The sequence below is a fragment of the Lagenorhynchus albirostris genome, chromosome X (genome assembly GCF_949774975.1).
Source record: "Lagenorhynchus albirostris chromosome X, mLagAlb1.1, whole genome shotgun sequence".
Taxonomy (NCBI): domain Eukaryota; kingdom Metazoa; phylum Chordata; class Mammalia; order Artiodactyla; family Delphinidae; genus Lagenorhynchus; species Lagenorhynchus albirostris.
The window spans coordinates 82,140,350-82,163,627 of NC_083116.1; positions in this window are offsets into that span (position 1 = coordinate 82,140,350).

The window sequence follows — 23,278 nt, forward strand, 5'->3', positions numbered from 1 at the left end:
GCTGCAGAAGGACTGCAGACGTCTGTTTCAGGCTACAGGCTAGAAACGTGGTGCCCGCTGATAGAAATGCCGGCAGTGGCCCGCAGTGAAAGTGTCATGCACCTGGTGCTTTCTTCGACATAAGCAAGCCACACGCACCGGTCACGGACACGTGCCCCGGCGCGGGGCAGGGTGCGTGAAGCCACCTCTTTGGGCAAACCCTACGGATGGCCTGGCAAATGTGTCCCGTTTATGGGAAACTGTTACATTCCTTTCCGGTTTGATGAAAGGTACGTTACGAGCATTGCCGTTTTCTGGATTTGGAGTGCAACGCGGAGACCCAAGGGTTTGGGGGATAGGGAAATAGCTCTTTGGCAGAGGCATCTCCATGCTGCCCCGAGCTCTGGGCTGCGTATTCAACAGGGAGTTAAGGCAGCCTGGGGTGCAATGCACGGACCGTCTGGCCCTAGACGGGATGTGCACGTGCAACAGACGAGCTGGAGGAGAGAAATGGGAGACCCGCAGTTCTTCGGGATAGGCCAGTTCTCATCCAGCTAGTTGCGAAAGCAGGCTCTGAAAGGCCTGGATGCCTTTTCTCAACACGCCACACAGGACTTCAGTCACGCAGTACTACACTCGGAGTTTCTCAAGGGTACGTGGAGGGACAGCTTTTCAGACTGCATAGGAACGGAGTTCCTCACAAGGGAAATGGGATGTGTACCGGACAGGCTGGGTGAACAAAATTTCGTATGCAGTTGTCCTCCAGTGGACCGGGAAAGGGACCCAGGTCTGGCGAGCGCATAGTGTCTCTGGTCCCACACGTTCTGGGGCAGTGTGCTGCCTCAGCTCCCTTACAAGGCTCTGTTGACATTGAGCCACGTAAGTGGAATAAGCTGCGGAAGTCAGTTTGACGCACATCCCAGGGTAGCCTTGCAGAGTTCCAATCCCAAGCCCTGTGGAGACAGATGGGCCTGAAAGCGTTTCACCCACGACGGCTCTTTGAAAACTCCGGGTCATTCCGAGTGCAGGGAGGACTGCGGTGAAGAGGGCTGTGAGCGTCAGTCGTATCTTTTGTCCATGCCTCTCGGACGTGGAGTGTGGCAAAGCGTGCCCAGGTGGACGGGAGGACAAAGCCTTCCCAAATCAAGTTGCAGGCTGCCGTTGTTACATGGAATCCCGGGCTTTGTTCACTGCGGTGTGCGACCAAGAAATCCTGGCTTCGTGTTTGTTCCTTGAGTGCGGGAAGTCCTCGTAGAGGGAGGCTTGAGGTGTCCAGTGTTCACCCAAATCGCTTCCGATCACAGGACGGAACATCGCACACACTTGTTGGCACTGTGGCCTCAGGTCCATTGCAAAGTAAGCCTTCGCCGAGGCGTGGGAAACGAGTCGCTCCCCAGCTCACAAATGCCCGTGATGAGGTGGGCCGGATGGAAGCATGGGGCTACCATGCTGCTTTGCCTGCAGGAGAAACATACGACAAGGTTCTAGAACATACTGTTATCTATGGGAGGACTGTGGTGCCCGGGACGCTCGCTGGCTCCAACGAGGGGCGCTAAGGGCTCCTTCTGAAGCCCATACGATGCCAATCGTTTCAATGCACTTTGCTGCTGGCCCACGTGCTGGTTGCCCAGCTCTGCAATGTATGGGAATTCCAATCTGTAGCAGGTCTTCCCACCGGGGACGCTAATTTCGTTCACATCTTCGACCCTGAGCCTAGTGGCAGAGGCAGAAGCTGCGTCACTTCAGAGGCTCTTCCACCAGACGTTCGCAGAGGCGCCTGCCTTGGACTTGAAGCTACACAGAAGCAGGGACCTCAGGCACAGGGCAGACTGAGCGGTGTCCACCCTCATAGCATATAGCATTTCCTCGGGAACAGGGTCACTTTGGTGTCAGCTCTGGCATCCAAGATTTCGCGAGAGTGCTCCTTTGGTGACCAGAATCTATGGCTCACGCGGGACACGTGCAGCGGTTACTTGCGGACTTGCCATCTCAGACACTCTACCTCTGGGGCGTTCGGAAGCTGCGCGAATGTAACAAAGTGGGCTCAAGTCCAGTACCCGAAAAGTGTCTCATGCCTCTCAACAGATGGCAGGCGGCGTGTCTCCTGCTGCTGCAGAAGGACTGCAGACGTCTGTTTCAGGCTACAGGCTAGAAACGTGGTGCCCGCTGATAGAAATGCCGGCAGTGGCCCGCAGTGAAAGTGTCATGCACCTGGTGCTTTCTTCGACATAAGCAAGCCACACGCACCGGTCACGGACACGTGCCCCGGCGCGGGGCAGGGTGCGTGAAGCCACCTCTTTGGGCAAACCCTACGGATGGCCTGGCAAATGTGTCCCGTTTATGGGAAACTGTTACATTCCTTTCCGGTTTGATGAAAGGTACGTTACGAGCATTGCCGTTTTCTGGATTTGGAGTGCTGCCATGGAGTGCAACGCGGAGACCCAAGGGTTTGGGGGATAGGGAAATAGCTCTTTGGCAGAGGCATCTCCATGCTGCCCCGAGCTCTGGGCTGCGTATTCAACAGGGAGTTAAGGCAGCCTGGGGTGCAATGCACGGACCGTCTGGCCCTAGACGGGATGTGCACGTGCAACAGACGAGCTGGAGGAGAGAAATGGGAGACCCGCAGTTCTTCGGGATAGGCCAGTTCTCATCCAGCTAGTTGCGAAAGCAGGCTCTGAAAGGCCTGGATGCCTTTTCTCAACACGCCACACAGGACTTCAGTCACGCAGTACTACACTCGGAGTTTCTCAAGGGTACGTGGAGGGACAGCTTTTCAGACTGCATAGGAACGGAGTTCCTCACAAGGGAAATGGGATGTGTACCGGACAGGCTGGGTGAACAAAATTTCGTATGCAGTTGTCCTCCAGTGGACCGGGAAAGGGACCCAGGTCTGGCGAGCGCATAGTGTCTCTGGTCCCACACGTTCTGGGGCAGTGTGCTGCCTCAGCTCCCTTACAAGGCTCTGTTGACATTGAGCCACGTAAGTGGAATAAGCTGCGGAAGTCAGTTTGACGCACATCCCAGGGTAGCCTTGCAGAGTTCCAATCCCAAGCCCTGTGGAGACAGATGGGCCTGAAAGCGTTTCACCCACGACGGCTCTTTGAAAACTCCGGGTCATTCCGAGTGCAGGGAGGACTGCGGTGAAGAGGGCTGTGAGCGTCAGTCGTATCTTTTGTCCATGCCTCTCGGACGTGGAGTGTGGCAAAGCGTGCCCAGGTGGACGGGAGGACAAAGCCTTCCCAAATCAAGTTGCAGGCTGCCGTTGTTACATGGAATCCCGGGCTTTGTTCACTGCGGTGTGCGACCAAGAAATCCTGGCTTCGTGTTTGTTCCTTGAGTGCGGGAAGTCCTCGTAGAGGGAGGCTTGAGGTGTCCAGTGTTCACCCAAATCGCTTCCGATCACAGGACGGAACATCGCACACACTTGTTGGCACTGTGGCCTCAGGTCCATTGCAAAGTAAGCCTTCGCCGAGGCGTGGGAAACGAGTCGCTCCCCAGCTCACAAATGCCCGTGATGAGGTGGGCCGGATGGAAGCATGGGGCTACCATGCTGCTTTGCCTGCAGGAGAAACATACGACAAGGTTCTAGAACATACTGTTATCTATGGGAGGACTGTGGTGCCCGGGACGCTCGCTGGCTCCAACGAGGGGCGCTAAGGGCTCCTTCTGAAGCCCATACGATGCCAATCGTTTCAATGCACTTTGCTGCTGGCCCACGTGCTGGTTGCCCAGCTCTGCAATGTATGGGAATTCCAATCTGTAGCAGGTCTTCCCACCGGGGACGCTAATTTCGTTCACATCTTCGACCCTGAGCCTAGTGGCAGAGGCAGAAGCTGCGTCACTTCAGAGGCTCTTCCACCAGACGTTCGCAGAGGCGCCTGCCTTGGACTTGAAGCTACACAGAAGCAGGGACCTCAGGCACAGGGCAGACTGAGCGGTGTCCACCCTCATAGCATATAGCATTTCCTCGGGAACAGGGTCACTTTGGTGTCAGCTCTGGCATCCAAGATTTCGCGAGAGTGCTCCTTTGGTGACCAGAATCTATGGCTCACGCGGGACACGTGCAGCGGTTACTTGCGGACTTGCCATCTCAGACACTCTACCTCTGGGGCGTTCGGAAGCTGCGCGAATGTAACAAAGTGGGCTCAAGTCCAGTACCCGAAAAGTGTCTCATGCCTCTCAACAGATGGCAGGCGGCGTGTCTCCTGCTGCTGCAGAAGGACTGCAGACGTCTGTTTCAGGCTACAGGCTAGAAACGTGGTGCCCGCTGATAGAAATGCCGGCAGTGGCCCGCAGTGAAAGTGTCATGCACCTGGTGCTTTCTTCGACATAAGCAAGCCACACGCACCGGTCACGGACACGTGCCCCGGCGCGGGGCAGGGTGCGTGAAGCCACCTCTTTGGGCAAACCCTACGGATGGCCTGGCAAATGTGTCCCGTTTATGGGAAACTGTTACATTCCTTTCCGGTTTGATGAAAGGTACGTTACGAGCATTGCCGTTTTCTGGATTTGGAGTGCAACGCGGAGACCCAAGGGTTTGGGGGATAGGGAAATAGCTCTTTGGCAGAGGCATCTCCATGCTGCCCCGAGCTCTGGGCTGCGTATTCAACAGGGAGTTAAGGCAGCCTGGGGTGCAATGCACGGACCGTCTGGCCCTAGACGGGATGTGCACGTGCAACAGACGAGCTGGAGGAGAGAAATGGGAGACCCGCAGTTCTTCGGGATAGGCCAGTTCTCATCCAGCTAGTTGCGAAAGCAGGCTCTGAAAGGCCTGGATGCCTTTTCTCAAGACGCCACACAGGACTTCAGTCACGCAGTACTACACTCGGAGTTTCTCAAGGGTACGTGGAGGGACAGCTTTTCAGACTGCATAGGAACGGAGTTCCTCACAAGGGAAATGGGATGTGTACCGGACAGGCTGGGTGAACAAAATTTCGTATGCAGTTGTCCTCCAGTGGACCGGGAAAGGGACCCAGGTCTGGCGAGCACATAGTGTCTCTGGTCCCACACGTTCTGGGGCAGTGTGCTGCCTCAGCTCCCTTACAAGGCTCTGTTGACATTGAGCCACGTAAGTGGAATAAGCTGCGGAAGTCAGTTTGACGCACATCCCAGGGTAGCCTTGCAGAGTTCCAATCCCAAGCCCTGTGGAGACAGATGGGCCTGAAAGCGTTTCACCCACGACGGCTCTTTGAAAACTCCGGGTCATTCCGAGTGCAGGGAGGACTGCGGTGAAGAGGGCTGTGAGCGTCAGTCGTATCTTTTGTCCATGCCTCTCGGACGTGGAGTGTGGCAAAGCGTGCCCAGGTGGACGGGAGGACAAAGCCTTCCCAAATCAAGTTGCAGGCTGCCGTTGTTACATGGAATCCCGGGCTTTGTTCACTGCGGTGTGCGACCAAGAAATCCTGGCTTCGTGTTTGTTCCTTGAGTGCGGGAAGTCCTCGTAGAGGGAGGCTTGAGGTGTCCAGTGTTCACCCAAATCGCTTCCGATCACAGGACGGAACATCGCACACACTTGTTGGCACTGTGGCCTCAGGTCCATTGCAAAGTAAGCCTTCGCCGAGGCGTGGGAAACGAGTCGCTCCCCAGCTCACAAATGCCCGTGATGAGGTGGGCCGGATGGAAGCATGGGGCTACCATGCTGCTTTGCCTGCAGGAGAAACATACGACAAGGTTCTAGAACATACTGTTATCTATGGGAGGACTGTGGTGCCCGGGACGCTCGCTGGCTCCAACGAGGGGCGCTAAGGGCTCCTTCTGAAGCCCATACGATGCCAATCGTTTCAATGCACTTTGCTGCTGGCCCACGTGCTGGTTGCCCAGCTCTGCAATGTATGGGAATTCCAATCTGTAGCAGGTCTTCCCACCGGGGACGCTAATTTCGTTCACATCTTCGACCCTGAGCCTAGTGGCAGAGGCAGAAGCTGCGTCACTTCAGAGGCTCTTCCACCAGACGTTCGCAGAGGCGCCTGCCTTGGACTTGAAGCTACACAGAAGCAGGGACCTCAGGCACAGGGCAGACTGAGCGGTGTCCACCCTCATAGCATATAGCATTTCCTCGGGAACAGGGTCACTTTGGTGTCAGCTCTGGCATCCAAGATTTCGCGAGAGTGCTCCTTTGGTGACCAGAATCTATGGCTCACGCGGGACACGTGCAGCGGTTACTTGCGGACTTGCCATCTCAGACACTCTACCTCTGGGGCGTTCGGAAGCTGCGCGAATGTAACAAAGTGGGCTCAAGTCCAGTACCCGAAAAGTGTCTCATGCCTCTCAACAGATGGCAGGCGGCGTGTCTCCTGCTGCTGCAGAAGGACTGCAGACGTCTGTTTCAGGCTACAGGCTAGAAACGTGGTGCCCGCTGATAGAAATGCCGGCAGTGGCCCGCAGTGAAAGTGTCATGCACCTGGTGCTTTCTTCGACATAAGCAAGCCACACGCACCGGTCACGGACACGTGCCCCGGCGCGGGGCAGGGTGCGTGAAGCCACCTCTTTGGGCAAACCCTACGGATGGCCTGGCAAATGTGTCCCGTTTATGGGAAACTGTTACATTCCTTTCCGGTTTGATGAAAGGTACGTTACGAGCATTGCCGTTTTCTGGATTTGGAGTGCTGCCATGGAGTGCAACGCGGAGACCCAAGGGTTTGGGGGATAGGGAAATAGCTCTTTGGCAGAGGCATCTCCATGCTGCCCCGAGCTCTGGGCTGCGTATTCAACAGGGAGTTAAGGCAGCCTGGGGTGCAATGCACGGACCGTCTGGCCCTAGACGGGATGTGCACGTGCAACAGACGAGCTGGAGGAGAGAAATGGGAGACCCGCAGTTCTTCGGGATAGGCCAGTTCTCATCCAGCTAGTTGCGAAAGCAGGCTCTGAAAGGCCTGGATGCCTTTTCTCAACACGCCACACAGGACTTCAGTCACGCAGTACTACACTCGGAGTTTCTCAAGGGTACGTGGAGGGACAGCTTTTCAGACTGCATAGGAACGGAGTTCCTCACAAGGGAAATGGGATGTGTACCGGACAGGCTGGGTGAACAAAATTTCGTATGCAGTTGTCCTCCAGTGGACCGGGAAAGGGACCCAGGTCTGGCGAGCGCATAGTGTCTCTGGTCCCACACGTTCTGGGGCAGTGTGCTGCCTCAGCTCCCTTACAAGGCTCTGTTGACATTGAGCCACGTAAGTGGAATAAGCTGCGGAAGTCAGTTTGACGCACATCCCAGGGTAGCCTTGCAGAGTTCCAATCCCAAGCCCTGTGGAGACAGATGGGCCTGAAAGCGTTTCACCCACGACGGCTCTTTGAAAACTCCGGGTCATTCCGAGTGCAGGGAGGACTGCGGTGAAGAGGGCTGTGAGCGTCAGTCGTATCTTTTGTCCATGCCTCTCGGACGTGGAGTGTGGCAAAGCGTGCCCAGGTGGACGGGAGGACAAAGCCTTCCCAAATCAAGTTGCAGGCTGCCGTTGTTACATGGAATCCCGGGCTTTGTTCACTGCGGTGTGCGACCAAGAAATCCTGGCTTCGTGTTTGTTCCTTGAGTGCGGGAAGTCCTCGTAGAGGGAGGCTTGAGGTGTCCAGTGTTCACCCAAATCGCTTCCGATCACAGGACGGAACATCGCACACACTTGTTGGCACTGTGGCCTCAGGTCCATTGCAAAGTAAGCCTTCGCCGAGGCGTGGGAAACGAGTCGCTCCCCAGCTCACAAATGCCCGTGATGAGGTGGGCCGGATGGAAGCATGGGGCTACCATGCTGCTTTGCCTGCAGGAGAAACATACGACAAGGTTCTAGAACATACTGTTATCTATGGGAGGACTGTGGTGCCCGGGACGCTCGCTGGCTCCAACGAGGGGCGCTAAGGGCTCCTTCTGAAGCCCATACGATGCCAATCGTTTCAATGCACTTTGCTGCTGGCCCACGTGCTGGTTGCCCAGCTCTGCAATGTATGGGAATTCCAATCTGTAGCAGGTCTTCCCACCGGGGACGCTAATTTCGTTCACATCTTCGACCCTGAGCCTAGTGGCAGAGGCAGAAGCTGCGTCACTTCAGAGGCTCTTCCACCAGACGTTCGCAGAGGCGCCTGCCTTGGACTTGAAGCTACACAGAAGCAGGGACCTCAGGCACAGGGCAGACTGAGCGGTGTCCACCCTCATAGCATATAGCATTTCCTCGGGAACAGGGTCACTTTGGTGTCAGCTCTGGCATCCAAGATTTCGCGAGAGTGCTCCTTTGGTGACCAGAATCTATGGCTCACGCGGGACACGTGCAGCGGTTACTTGCGGACTTGCCATCTCAGACACTCTACCTCTGGGGCGTTCGGAAGCTGCGCGAATGTAACAAAGTGGGCTCAAGTCCAGTACCCGAAAAGTGTCTCATGCCTCTCAACAGATGGCAGGCGGCGTGTCTCCTGCTGCTGCAGAAGGACTGCAGACGTCTGTTTCAGGCTACAGGCTAGAAACGTGGTGCCCGCTGATAGAAATGCCGGCAGTGGCCCGCAGTGAAAGTGTCATGCACCTGGTGCTTTCTTCGACATAAGCAAGCCACACGCACCGGTCACGGACACGTGCCCCGGCGCGGGGCAGGGTGCGTGAAGCCACCTCTTTGGGCAAACCCTACGGATGGCCTGGCAAATGTGTCCCGTTTATGGGAAACTGTTACATTCCTTTCCGGTTTGATGAAAGGTACGTTACGAGCATTGCCGTTTTCTGGATTTGGAGTGCAACGCGGAGACCCAAGGGTTTGGGGGATAGGGAAATAGCTCTTTGGCAGAGGCATCTCCATGCTGCCCCGAGCTCTGGGCTGCGTATTCAACAGGGAGTTAAGGCAGCCTGGGGTGCAATGCACGGACCGTCTGGCCCTAGACGGGATGTGCACGTGCAACAGACGAGCTGGAGGAGAGAAATGGGAGACCCGCAGTTCTTCGGGATAGGCCAGTTCTCATCCAGCTAGTTGCGAAAGCAGGCTCTGAAAGGCCTGGATGCCTTTTCTCAACACGCCACACAGGACTTCAGTCACGCAGTACTACACTCGGAGTTTCTCAAGGGTACGTGGAGGGACAGCTTTTCAGACTGCATAGGAACGGAGTTCCTCACAAGGGAAATGGGATGTGTACCGGACAGGCTGGGTGAACAAAATTTCGTATGCAGTTGTCCTCCAGTGGACCGGGAAAGGGACCCAGGTCTGGCGAGCGCATAGTGTCTCTGGTCCCACACGTTCTGGGGCAGTGTGCTGCCTCAGCTCCCTTACAAGGCTCTGTTGACATTGAGCCACGTAAGTGGAATAAGCTGCGGAAGTCAGTTTGACGCACATCCCAGGGTAGCCTTGCAGAGTTCCAATCCCAAGCCCTGTGGAGACAGATGGGCCTGAAAGCGTTTCACCCACGACGGCTCTTTGAAAACTCCGGGTCATTCCGAGTGCAGGGAGGACTGCGGTGAAGAGGGCTGTGAGCGTCAGTCGTATCTTTTGTCCATGCCTCTCGGACGTGGAGTGTGGCAAAGCGTGCCCAGGTGGACGGGAGGACAAAGCCTTCCCAAATCAAGTTGCAGGCTGCCGTTGTTACATGGAATCCCGGGCTTTGTTCACTGCGGTGTGCGACCAAGAAATCCTGGCTTCGTGTTTGTTCCTTGAGTGCGGGAAGTCCTCGTAGAGGGAGGCTTGAGGTGTCCAGTGTTCACCCAAATCGCTTCCGATCACAGGACGGAACATCGCACACACTTGTTGGCACTGTGGCCTCAGGTCCATTGCAAAGTAAGCCTTCGCCGAGGCGTGGGAAACGAGTCGCTCCCCAGCTCACAAATGCCCGTGATGAGGTGGGCCGGATGGAAGCATGGGGCTACCATGCTGCTTTGCCTGCAGGAGAAACATACGACAAGGTTCTAGAACATACTGTTATCTATGGGAGGACTGTGGTGCCCGGGACGCTCGCTGGCTCCAACGAGGGGCGCTAAGGGCTCCTTCTGAAGCCCATACGATGCCAATCGTTTCAATGCACTTTGCTGCTGGCCCACGTGCTGGTTGCCCAGCTCTGCAATGTATGGGAATTCCAATCTGTAGCAGGTCTTCCCACCGGGGACGCTAATTTCGTTCACATCTTCGACCCTGAGCCTAGTGGCAGAGGCAGAAGCTGCGTCACTTCAGAGGCTCTTCCACCAGACGTTCGCAGAGGCGCCTGCCTTGGACTTGAAGCTACACAGAAGCAGGGACCTCAGGCACAGGGCAGACTGAGCGGTGTCCACCCTCATAGCATATAGCATTTCCTCGGGAACAGGGTCACTTTGGTGTCAGCTCTGGCATCCAAGATTTCGCGAGAGTGCTCCTTTGGTGACCAGAATCTATGGCTCACGCGGGACACGTGCAGCGGTTACTTGCGGACTTGCCATCTCAGACACTCTACCTCTGGGGCGTTCGGAAGCTGCGCGAATGTAACAAAGTGGGCTCAAGTCCAGTACCCGAAAAGTGTCTCATGCCTCTCAACAGATGGCAGGCGGCGTGTCTCCTGCTGCTGCAGAAGGACTGCAGACGTCTGTTTCAGGCTACAGGCTAGAAACGTGGTGCCCGCTGATAGAAATGCCGGCAGTGGCCCGCAGTGAAAGTGTCATGCACCTGGTGCTTTCTTCGACATAAGCAAGCCACACGCACCGGTCACGGACACGTGCCCCGGCGCGGGGCAGGGTGCGTGAAGCCACCTCTTTGGGCAAACCCTACGGATGGCCTGGCAAATGTGTCCCGTTTATGGGAAACTGTTACATTCCTTTCCGGTTTGATGAAAGGTACGTTACGAGCATTGCCGTTTTCTGGATTTGGAGTGCAACGCGGAGACCCAAGGGTTTGGGGGATAGGGAAATAGCTCTTTGGCAGAGGCATCTCCATGCTGCCCCGAGCTCTGGGCTGCGTATTCAACAGGGAGTTAAGGCAGCCTGGGGTGCAATGCACGGACCGTCTGGCCCTAGACGGGATGTGCACGTGCAACAGACGAGCTGGAGGAGAGAAATGGGAGACCCGCAGTTCTTCGGGATAGGCCAGTTCTCATCCAGCTAGTTGCGAAAGCAGGCTCTGAAAGGCCTGGATGCCTTTTCTCAAGACGCCACACAGGACTTCAGTCACGCAGTACTACACTCGGAGTTTCTCAAGGGTACGTGGAGGGACAGCTTTTCAGACTGCATAGGAACGGAGTTCCTCACAAGGGAAATGGGATGTGTACCGGACAGGCTGGGTGAACAAAATTTCGTATGCAGTTGTCCTCCAGTGGACCGGGAAAGGGACCCAGGTCTGGCGAGCGCATAGTGTCTCTGGTCCCACACGTTCTGGGGCAGTGTGCTGCCTCAGCTCCCTTACAAGGCTCTGTTGACATTGAGCCACGTAAGTGGAATAAGCTGCGGAAGTCAGTTTGACGCACATCCCAGGGTAGCCTTGCAGAGTTCCAATCCCAAGCCCTGTGGAGACAGATGGGCCTGAAAGCGTTTCACCCACGACGGCTCTTTGAAAACTCCGGGTCATTCCGAGTGCAGGGAGGACTGCGGTGAAGAGGGCTGTGAGCGTCAGTCGTATCTTTTGTCCATGCCTCTCGGACGTGGAGTGTGGCAAAGCGTGCCCAGGTGGACGGGAGGACAAAGCCTTCCCAAATCAAGTTGCAGGCTGCCGTTGTTACATGGAATCCCGGGCTTTGTTCACTGCGGTGTGCGACCAAGAAATCCTGGCTTCGTGTTTGTTCCTTGAGTGCGGGAAGTCCTCGTAGAGGGAGGCTTGAGGTGTCCAGTGTTCACCCAAATCGCTTCCGATCACAGGACGGAACATCGCACACACTTGTTGGCACTGTGGCCTCAGGTCCATTGCAAAGTAAGCCTTCGCCGAGGCGTGGGAAACGAGTCGCTCCCCAGCTCACAAATGCCCGTGATGAGGTGGGCCGGATGGAAGCATGGGGCTACCATGCTGCTTTGCCTGCAGGAGAAACATACGACAAGGTTCTAGAACATACTGTTATCTATGGGAGGACTGTGGTGCCCGGGACGCTCGCTGGCTCCAACGAGGGGCGCTAAGGGCTCCTTCTGAAGCCCATACGATGCCAATCGTTTCAATGCACTTTGCTGCTGGCCCACGTGCTGGTTGCCCAGCTCTGCAATGTATGGGAATTCCAATCTGTAGCAGGTCTTCCCACCGGGGACGCTAATTTCGTTCACATCTTCGACCCTGAGCCTAGTGGCAGAGGCAGAAGCTGCGTCACTTCAGAGGCTCTTCCACCAGACGTTCGCAGAGGCGCCTGCCTTGGACTTGAAGCTACACAGAAGCAGGGACCTCAGGCACAGGGCAGACTGAGCGGTGTCCACCCTCATAGCATATAGCATTTCCTCGGGAACAGGGTCACTTTGGTGTCAGCTCTGGCATCCAAGATTTCGCGAGAGTGCTCCTTTGGTGACCAGAATCTATGGCTCACGCGGGACACGTGCAGCGGTTACTTGCGGACTTGCCATCTCAGACACTCTACCTCTGGGGCGTTCGGAAGCTGCGCGAATGTAACAAAGTGGGCTCAAGTCCAGTACCCGAAAAGTGTCTCATGCCTCTCAACAGATGGCAGGCGGCGTGTCTCCTGCTGCTGCAGAAGGACTGCAGACGTCTGTTTCAGGCTACAGGCTAGAAACGTGGTGCCCGCTGATAGAAATGCCGGCAGTGGCCCGCAGTGAAAGTGTCATGCACCTGGTGCTTTCTTCGACATAAGCAAGCCACACGCACCGGTCACGGACACGTGCCCCGGCGCGGGGCAGGGTGCGTGAAGCCACCTCTTTGGGCAAACCCTACGGATGGCCTGGCAAATGTGTCCCGTTTATGGGAAACTGTTACATTCCTTTCCGGTTTGATGAAAGGTACGTTACGAGCATTGCCGTTTTCTGGATTTGGAGTGCTGCCATGGAGTGCAACGCGGAGACCCAAGGGTTTGGGGGATAGGGAAATAGCTCTTTGGCAGAGGCATCTCCATGCTGCCCCGAGCTCTGGGCTGCGTATTCAACAGGGAGTTAAGGCAGCCTGGGGTGCAATGCACGGACCGTCTGGCCCTAGACGGGATGTGCACGTGCAACAGACGAGCTGGAGGAGAGAAATGGGAGACCCGCAGTTCTTCGGGATAGGCCAGTTCTCATCCAGCTAGTTGCGAAAGCAGGCTCTGAAAGGCCTGGATGCCTTTTCTCAAGACGCCACACAGGACTTCAGTCACGCAGTACTACACTCGGAGTTTCTCAAGGGTACGTGGAGGGACAGCTTTTCAGACTGCATAGGAACGGAGTTCCTCACAAGGGAAATGGGATGTGTACCGGACAGGCTGGGTGAACAAAATTTCGTATGCAGTTGTCCTCCAGTGGACCGGGAAAGGGACCCAGGTCTGGCGAGCGCATAGTGTCTCTGGTCCCACACGTTCTGGGGCAGTGTGCTGCCTCAGCTCCCTTACAAGGCTCTGTTGACATTGAGCCACGTAAGTGGAATAAGCTGCGGAAGTCAGTTTGACGCACATCCCAGGGTAGCCTTGCAGAGTTCCAATCCCAAGCCCTGTGGAGACAGATGGGCCTGAAAGCGTTTCACCCACGACGGCTCTTTGAAAACTCCGGGTCATTCCGAGTGCAGGGAGGACTGCGGTGAAGAGGGCTGTGAGCGTCAGTCGTATCTTTTGTCCATGCCTCTTGGACGTGGAGTGTGGCAAAGGAATTAAGTCGAGGAAGAACAGAGAGTCCTATACAGGATAAATCCAAGGAGAAATACGCCAAGACACATATTAATCAAACTGTCAAAAATTAAATATAAAGAAAACATATTAAAAGCAGCAAGGGGAAAATAACAAATAACACACAAGGGAATCCCCATATGGTTAACAGCTGATCTTTCAGCAGAAACTCTACAAACCAGAAGGGAATGGCAGGACATATTTAAAGTGATGAAAGAGAAAAACCTACTTTCATGATTCCTCTACCCAGTAAGGATCTCATTCTGATTTGATGGAAAAATTAAAACGTTTAGAGACAATCAAAGGCTAAGAGAATTCAGCACCAAAACACCAGCTTTACAACAAATTTTAAAGGAACTTCTCTAGGCGGGAAACACAAAAGCAGGAAACGGCCTACATTAATTAACCCCAAACAATTCAGAAAATTGTAATAAAAATACACATATAGATAATTACCTTAAATGTAAATGGATTAAATGCTCCAATTGAAAGCCATAGACTGGCTGAATGTATACAAAAACAACACCCATATATAATGCTGTCTACACGAGACCCACTTCAGACCTAGGGACAGATAAAGACTGAAAGTGAAGGGATGGAAAAAGATATTCCATGCAAATGGAAATCAAAAAAAGCTGGAGTAGCAATTCTCATATCAGACAAAATAGACTTTAAAACGAAGACTATTATAGGCGACAAAGAAGTACACTACATAATGATCAAGGGATCAATCCAACAAGAAGATACAACAATTGTAAATATTTATGCACCCAACATTGCAGCACAGTATATAAGGCAAATACTAACAGCCATGAAAGGGGTAATTGACAGTAGTAACACATTCATAGTAGAGGAATTTAACACCCCACTTTCACCAATGGACAGATCATCCAAAGTGAAAATATATAAGGAAAAAAAGCTTTAAATGATACACTAAACAAGATGGACTTAGTTGATATTTATAGGACATCCCATCCAAAAACTACAGAATACACATTCTTCTCAAGTGCTCATGGAACATTCTCCAGGATAGATCATATCTTAGGTCACAAATCAAGCCTTGGTAAATTTAAGAAAATTGAAATTGTATCAGGTATCTTTTCTGACCACAATGCTATGAGACTAGATATCAATTACAGGAAAAAAATATGTAAGAAATACAAACACATGGAGGCTAAACAACACACTACTTAATAACCAAGACATCACTGAAGAAATCAAAGAGGAAATCAAAAAATACCTAGAAACAAAGGAAAATGAAAACACTATGACCCAAAACCTATGGGATGCAGCAAAAGCAGTTCTAAGAGGGCAGTTTATAGATATACAAGCTTACCTTAAGAAATAAGAAACATATCAAATAGAAAACCTATCCTTACACTTAAAATGTTTAGGAAAAGAAGAACTAAAAAACCCCGAAGATAACAGAAGGAAAGAAATCGTGCACAACTTTTGAGACTGAACCAGGAAGAAATAGGTAATATGAACAGACCAATCACAAGCACTGAAAACGAAACTGTGAATAAAAATCTTCCAACGAAAAAAAGCCCAGGACCAGATGGCTTCACAGGGGCGAATTCTATCCAACATTTAGACAAGAGCTAACATCTATCTCAATCTGTTCCAGAATATAGCAGAGGAATGAACACTCTCAATCTCATTCTACGAAGCCACCATCATACTGATACAAAAACCAGACAAAGCTGTCCCAAAGAAAGAAATCTACAGCCAATATCACTGATGAATATAGATGAAAATCCTCAACAAAATACTAGGAAACATAATCCAGCAGCACATTAAAAGGATCATACATAATGATCAAGTGGGGTTTATCCCAGGAATTCAAGGATTGTTCAATATACACAAATCAATCAACGTGATACACCGTATTAACAAATTGCAGAAGAAATACCATAAGATCATCTCAATAGATGCAGAGAGGGCTTCCCTGGTGGCGCAGTGGTTGAGAGTCTGCCTGCCAATGCAGCGGAGGTAGGTTCATACTCTGGTCTGGGAAGATCCCACATGCCACAGAGCGGCTAGGCCTGTGAGCCATGGACACTGAGCCTTCGCGTCCAGAGCCTGTGCTGTGCAACAGGAGAGTCCACAACGAGAGGCTCACGTACCGCAAAAAAAAAAAAAAAAAAAACCATGCAGAGAAAGCTTTCGACAAAATTCAACACCTATTTATGGTAAAAACCCTCCAGAAAGTAGGCATGGAGGGAACTGTCCTCAACATAATAAAGGTTATTATGACAAACCCACATCCAACATCGTCTTCAGTGGTGAAAACTGAAACCATTTCCATTAAGATCAGGAACAAGACAAGGTTGCCCACTCTCACAACTATTTTTCAACATAGCTTTGGAAGTTTTAGCCACAGCAATCAGAGAAGAAAAAGAAATAAAAGGAATCCATATTGGAAAAGAAGAAGTAAAGATGCTACCATAAAACTACTAGAGCTAATCAATGAATTTGGTAAACTAGTGGGATATAAAATTAAAGCACAGGAATCTCTTGCATTCCTATACACTAATGATGAAAAATCTGAAAGTGATATTAAGAAAACCCTCCCATTTACCACTACAACCAAAAGAATAAAATATCTATGAATAAACTACCGAAGGAGACAAAAGACCTATATGCAGAAAATTATAAGACACTAATGAAAGAAATTAAAATGATACCAGCAGATGGAGAGATATACCATGTTTTTGGATTGGAAGAATCAACTTTGTGAAAATGACTATACTACCCAAAGCCATCTAAGGATTCAATGCAATCCCTTCCAAACTATAACCGGCATTTTGCACAGAACTGAAACAGAAAAAATTCACAATTTGTATGGAAACAGAAAAGACCACGAATACTGAAAACCATCTTGAGAAAGACAAACGGAGCTGGAGGAATCAGGCTCCCTGACTTCAGACTATACTACAAAGCTACAGTAATCAAGACAGTATGGTACTGGCACAAAAACAGAAATATAGATCAATGGAACAGGATAGAAAGCACGGAGATATACACACACACATTTGGTCACCTAATCTTTGATAAAGGAGGCAAGAATATACAGTGGAGAGGAGACAGCCTCTTTAATAAGTGGTGCTGGGACAACTGGACAGCGACATGTAAAAGAATGAAATTAGAACATTCCCTAAAACCATACACAAAAATAAACTCAAAATGGATTAAAGACCTAAATGTAAGGCCAGACACCATAAAATTCTTAGAGGAAATCATATGCGGGACACTCTATGACATAAATCACAGCAAGGTCCTTTTTGACCCACCTCCTAGAGAAATGGAAATAAAAAGAAAAATAAACAAATGGGACCAACAAATCTTAAAGCTTTCGAACATCAAAGGAAACCATAAACAAGATGAAAAACTTTATAAAGGGAGAAAATATTTGCAAATAAAGCAACTCCCTAAGAATTAATATCCAATACATACAAGCAACTCATGCAGCTCAATATAAAACAAACAAACAAACAACCGAATCCAAAAGTTGGAAGAAGACCTAAGTAGACATTTCTCCACAGAAGATATACAGATTGCCAGCAAACACATGCAAGAATGCTCAACATCATTAATCATTAGAGAAATGCAAATCAAAACTACAATGAGATATCTCACACCGGTCAGAATGGACATCATCAAAAAATCTACAAAGAATAAATGCTGGGGAGGGTGTGGAGTAAAAGCAACCCTCTTGCACTGTTGATGGGAATGTAAATTGATACAGCCACTACGGAGAACTGTATGGAGTTTCCTTAAAAAACTAAAAGTAGAACTACCATATGACCCAGCAATCCTACTACTGGGCATATACCCTGAGAAGACCATAATTCAAAAAGCATCATGTACCGAAACGTTCATTGCATCTCTATTTACAATATTCAGGACATGGAAGCAACGTAAGTGTCCATCAACAGATGAATGTATAAAGAAGATGTGGCACATATATACAATGGAATATTTCTCAGCCATAAAAAAGTATGATACTGAGTTATTTGTAGTGAGGTTGATGGACTTAGGTAGGGACTGTCATACAGAGTGAAGTAAGTCAGAAAGAGAAAAATAAATACCATATGCTAAAACATATATATGGAACCTAACAAAAGAAAGAAAGAAAAGAAAATGGTCAGGAGAACCTAGGGGCAAGATGGGAATAAAGATGCAGACCTACTGGGGCTTCCCTGGTGATGCAGTGGTTGAGCGTCCACCTACCGATGCAGGGGACACGGGTTCGTGCCCCTGTCCGGGAGGATCCCACATGCCACAGAGCGGCTGGGCCCGTGAGCCATGGCCGCTGAGCCTGCGCATCTGGAGCCTGTGGTCCACAACGAGAGAGGCCACAGCAGTAAGAGGCCCACGTACCGCAAAAAAAAAAAGATGCAGACCTACTAGAGAATGGACTTGAGGATACGGTGAGGGGGAAGGGTAAGCTGGGACAAAGTGAGAGAGTGACATGGACATATATACACTACCAAACGTAAAATAGATCACTAGTGGGAAGCAGCCACATAGCACAGGGAAATCAACTCGGTGCTTTGTGAACACCTAGAAGGGTGGGAGGGAGGGAGATGCAAGAAGGTAGAGGTATGGGGACATATGTATATGTATACCTGATTTACTTTTTTATAAGGCAGAAACTGACACACCATTGTAAAGCAATTATACTCTAATAAAGATGTTTAAAAAATTATATATATATAAAAAAGAATAGCTGTAGAAAGCAGGTTGACGCACATCACAAAGAAACCTTGCAGATTTACCAAGCCCTGAGGAGACAGATGGGTCTGTAAGCGTTTCCCCCAAGAGGGTTCCTTCAACACTAGATGCCCTACCATGTGCAGTGGCACCTGCGGTGAAGAGCGCTGTGTGTGAAAAACGTATAATTTCTACTTGCATCTTGGAAATGGAGTGTGGCAAAAGTGGTCAAGTGGACAGGACCAGAAAGCCTCCCCAAAACAAGCTGCAGGGTGCTGTTCTTACATGGAATTCAGGGGTTTGTTCATTGCTGTGTGCAAGAAAGAAATCCTGGTTTCCTCTTTGTTCTTTGCGTGCGGGAAGTCCTTATTGAGTGAGGCTTCAGGTGATCTGTGTTCACATAAATCTGTTCCCATCACAGGAGGGAACACTGCAAACACTTCTTGGCTTTGTGGCCTCAAGTCCTTTGCAAAGGAGGCCTTTGCCAAGGCATGGGAAATGAGTTTCTCCCCAGCTCAGAAATGCTCATGACGAGGTGGGCCACATGGAATCATGGGTATACCATGTTGCTTTCCCTGCAGGAAACACATAGTCCAAGGTTGTAGAACATATTGTAATCTCTGCAAGAACTGTGGTATCCGGTTTGCACAGGAGCTCCCATAAATGACGCTAAGGGCTCGGGTCTGAAGCCTATATGATGCAAATCTTTTAAACGCGCTTGTCCACCTCTGCAAAAGTATGGTAATTTCACTCTGTAGGGGGTCGTCCCACTGGGAACACAAATTTCATTCACACTTCGCCCCTGAGCCTAGTGGCAGAGGCAGAAGCTGCGTCTTTTCAGAGGCTTCTCCACCAAATTTTTGTAAAGGTGCCTGCCTTTGACTTGAAGATCCACACAAGCAGGTACCTTAGACCCAGGGCAGACTGTGGTGTCTCCACCCTCATACCATGAAGAATTTTCTAAGGAACAGGATCCTTTTGATGTCAGTTATTGGAACCAAGGTTTCCTGAGGGTGTTCCTTTAGTGACCAGAATCTGTCCCTCATGTGGGCCACAGGAAGCGACTAATTTCAAAACTTCTAAACTCAGACACTCATCTCTTTGGTGTTTAGAAGCTGAGTGAAGCTAACAAAGTGGCTTCAAGTCCCATGGGCGAATAGAGGCTCATGCCTCTCCACAGAGTTCATGTTGAAACTGTTGTTCCTAGAAGGAATGCAGAAATCCATTTTGGGTTACTGGATACAAATGTGATGAATGCTGATAAAAATGCCTGGAGTGGTCCCATACTGAAAGTGTCATGCACCAGGTGGTTTCATCTACATAACCGAACCTCACGAATCTCTAACGGACATGTGCTCCTGGCCCTGGCAGTGTGTGATGCCACGTGTTTGGCAAAACCTTACTGGTGGCCTGGCTAATATGTCCCCCTTTTGGGAAATGGTCATGTGACCTTCTAGATAGCTGAAAGGTATGTTACGTTTTTGTCCTTTCTGGATTTGGAGTTTTGTGATGGAGTTCAAGGGAAGGAGTCAATTATTTTCGAGACCTGAAGATAGCACCTTTGCAGAGGTGCCTTCATCCTGTCCCGAGCTATGTGTTCCATATTCTCAATGGACTAAAAAAAGCCTTGTGCAAAAGCTCAGCCAGCCTGGCCTTAGATGGGATGTGCACGTGCAACTGATGAGCTAGAGGAGAGCAGTGTTATACCCACAATTCTTTCCGGATTGGCAAGGTGTCATCCGGCTTGTTCTAAGCATGTTTTGAAATGTTGCACCCCTTTTCTCAACATGCCATCCACGAGTTCGTTCAAACAATGCTATGCTCCCTGTTTCTCAAGGCGATATGTTATGAAACTTTTCGACTGCATAGGAAAGTCATTTCTCACAGCATAAATAGGATGTGTACATGACGGACAAATGGGAGAAAATTTCATATGCAGTTGTCATTCAGTGTATTGGGAACATGACCCAGGTCGAGAGAACACATAGTGTCTTTGGTCCCAGACATCCTCTGGCACTGTGGTGCATTGGTTCCCTGAAAAAACTTTGCTAAGTAGAGCTCCAAGATGGGGGAAGATTAAGATGAGGAGATCACCTTTCTCCCCACAAATGCATCAGAAATACATCTACATGTGGGACAACTCCTACAGAACACCTACTGAATGCTGGCAGAAGAGCTCAGACCTCGCAAAAGGCAAGAAACTCCCCACGTACATGGGTAGGGCAAAAGAAAACAGAAAAAAACAGAGACAAAAGAAAAGACATGGGACCTGCACAAGTGGAAGGGAGCTGTGAAGGAGGAAATGTTTCCACACACAAGGAATTCCCTTCGCAGGCTGAGACTGTGTGTGGTGGAGTGGGGAAGCTTCAGAGCCATGGAGGAGAGCACAGCAACAGGGGTGCAGAGGGCAGAGTAGAGAGACTGCCACACAGAGGATCAGTTCCGACCAGCACTCACCAGCCCGAGAGGTTTGTCTGCTCAACCGCCAGGGCGAGTGGTGGCTGGGAGCTGAGGCTCGGGCTTCGGAGGTCAGATTCCAGGAAGAGGACTGGGGTTGGCTGCCTGAACACAGCCTGAAGGGGGTTAGTGCACCACGGCTAGCTGGAGGGAGACTGGGGAAAACTCTGGGGCTGCCGAAGGAGCAAGAGATATTTTATTCCCTCTTTGTTTCCTGGTGTGCGAGGAGAGGAGATTAAGAGTGCCGCTTAAAAGAGCGCCAGAGATGGGCGTGGCCGCGGCTATCAACAGGGATCCCAGAGACGGGCATGAGATGCTAAGACTGCTGCTGCAGCCACTAAGAAGCCTGTGTGCAAGCACGGGTCACTATCCACACCACCCCTCCCAGCAGCCTGTGCAGTGTGCCACTGCCAGGGTCTCGTGATCCAGGGACAAATTCCCCGGAAGAAAACATGGCATACCTCAGGCTGATGCAACGCTACACCAGGCTCTGTCACCGCAGGCTCCCACTGCACCCTGTACCCGTCCCTCCCCCTAGCCTGAGTTAGACAGAGCCGCAGATTAAGCTGCTCCTTTAACCCCATCCTGTCTGAGGGAAAAAGGCATGCCCTCAGGCGACCTACACGCAGAGGTTTGTCCAAATCCAAAGGTGAACCCAGGAGCTTTGCGAAGAAGGAAGAGAAAGGGAAATTTCTCCCAGCAGCCTCAGGAGCAGCGGATTAAGTCTCCACAATCAACTTAATGTACCCTGCATCTGAGGAATACCTGAATAGAAAAGGAATCATCCCACATTGAGGAGGTGGACATTGGGAGCAAAGATATATACATAAATTATTTTCCCTTTTTCTCTTTTTGTGAGCGTGTATGTGGACATTTCTGTGTGTGATTTTTGTCTGTATAGCTTTGATTTTACCATTTGTCCTACGGTTCTGTTTCTCCGTTTGTTTGCATAGTTTTTAGGACTTGTTATCATTGGTGGATTTGTTTTTTGGTTTGGCTGCTCTCTCTTTTCTTTCTTTCTTTTTTTAAAAATAATTTAAATTTTTTAAAATAATAACTATTTTTTTTTTGCATCTCAGCCCTGCTTTTTTTTTTACATCTTTATTGGAATATAATTGCTTTACAATGGTGTGTTAGTTTCTGCTTTATAACAAAGTGAATCAGTTATACATATATATATGTTCCCATCTCTCTACCCTCTTGCATATCCCTCCTTCCCTGCCCCCCATCCCACCCCTCCAGGCGGTCACAAAGCACCGAGCTGAATTCCCTGTGCTATGCGGCTGCTTCCCACTAGCTATCTACCTTAAGTTTGGTAGCGTATAAATGTCCATGACTCTCTCTCGCTTTGCCACAGCTTACCCTTTCCCCTCCCCATATCCTCAAGTCCATTCGCTAGTAGGTCTGTGTCTTTACTCCTGTCTTACCCCTAGGTTCTTCATGACATTTTTTTTCTTAAATTCCATATACATGTGTTAGCATACGGTATTTGTCTCTCTCTTTCTGACTTACTTCACTCTGTATGACAGACTCTAGGTCCATGCACCTCATTACAAATAGCTCAATTTCGTTTCTTTTTATGGCTGAGTAATATTCCATTGTATATATGTGCCACATCTTCTTTATCCATTCATCCAATGATGGACACTTAGATTGATTCCATCTCTGGGCTACTGTAAATAGAGCTGCAATGAACATTTTGGTACATGACTCTTTTTGAATTATGGTTTTCTCAGGGTACATGCCCAGTAGTAGGACTGCTGGGTCATATGGTAGTTTTATTTGTAGTTTTTTAAGGAACCTCCATACTGGTCTCCATAGTGGCTGTACCAATATACATTCCCACCAGCAGTGCAAGAGTGTTCCATTTTCTCTACATCCTCTCCAGCATTTATTGTTTCTAGATTTTCTGATGATGACCATTCTGACTGGTGTGAGATATCTCATTGTAGTTTTCATTTGCGTTTCTCTAATGATTAATGATGTCGAGCATTGTTTCATGTGTTTGTTGAAACTCTGTATATCTTCTTTGGAGAAATGTCTATTTAAGTCTTCTACCCATTTGTGGATTGGGTTGTTGGTTGTTTTGTTATTGAGCTGCATGAGCCGCTGGTACATTTTGGAAATTTATCCTTTGTCAGTTTCATTTCCAAATATTTTCTCCCATTCTGAAGTTTGTCTTTTGATCTTGTTTATGGTTCCCTTTGCTGTGCAAAAGCTTTGAAGTTTCATTAGGTCCCATGTGTTTATTTTTGTTTTTATTTCCATTTCTGTAGGAGGTGGGTCAAAAAAGATCGTGCTGTGATTTATGTCATAGAGTGTTCTGCCTATGTTTTCCTCTAAGAGTTGATACTTTCTGGCCTTACATTTAGGTCTTTAATCCATTTTGAACTTATTTTTTGTGTATGGTGTTAGGGAGTGATCTAATTTCATA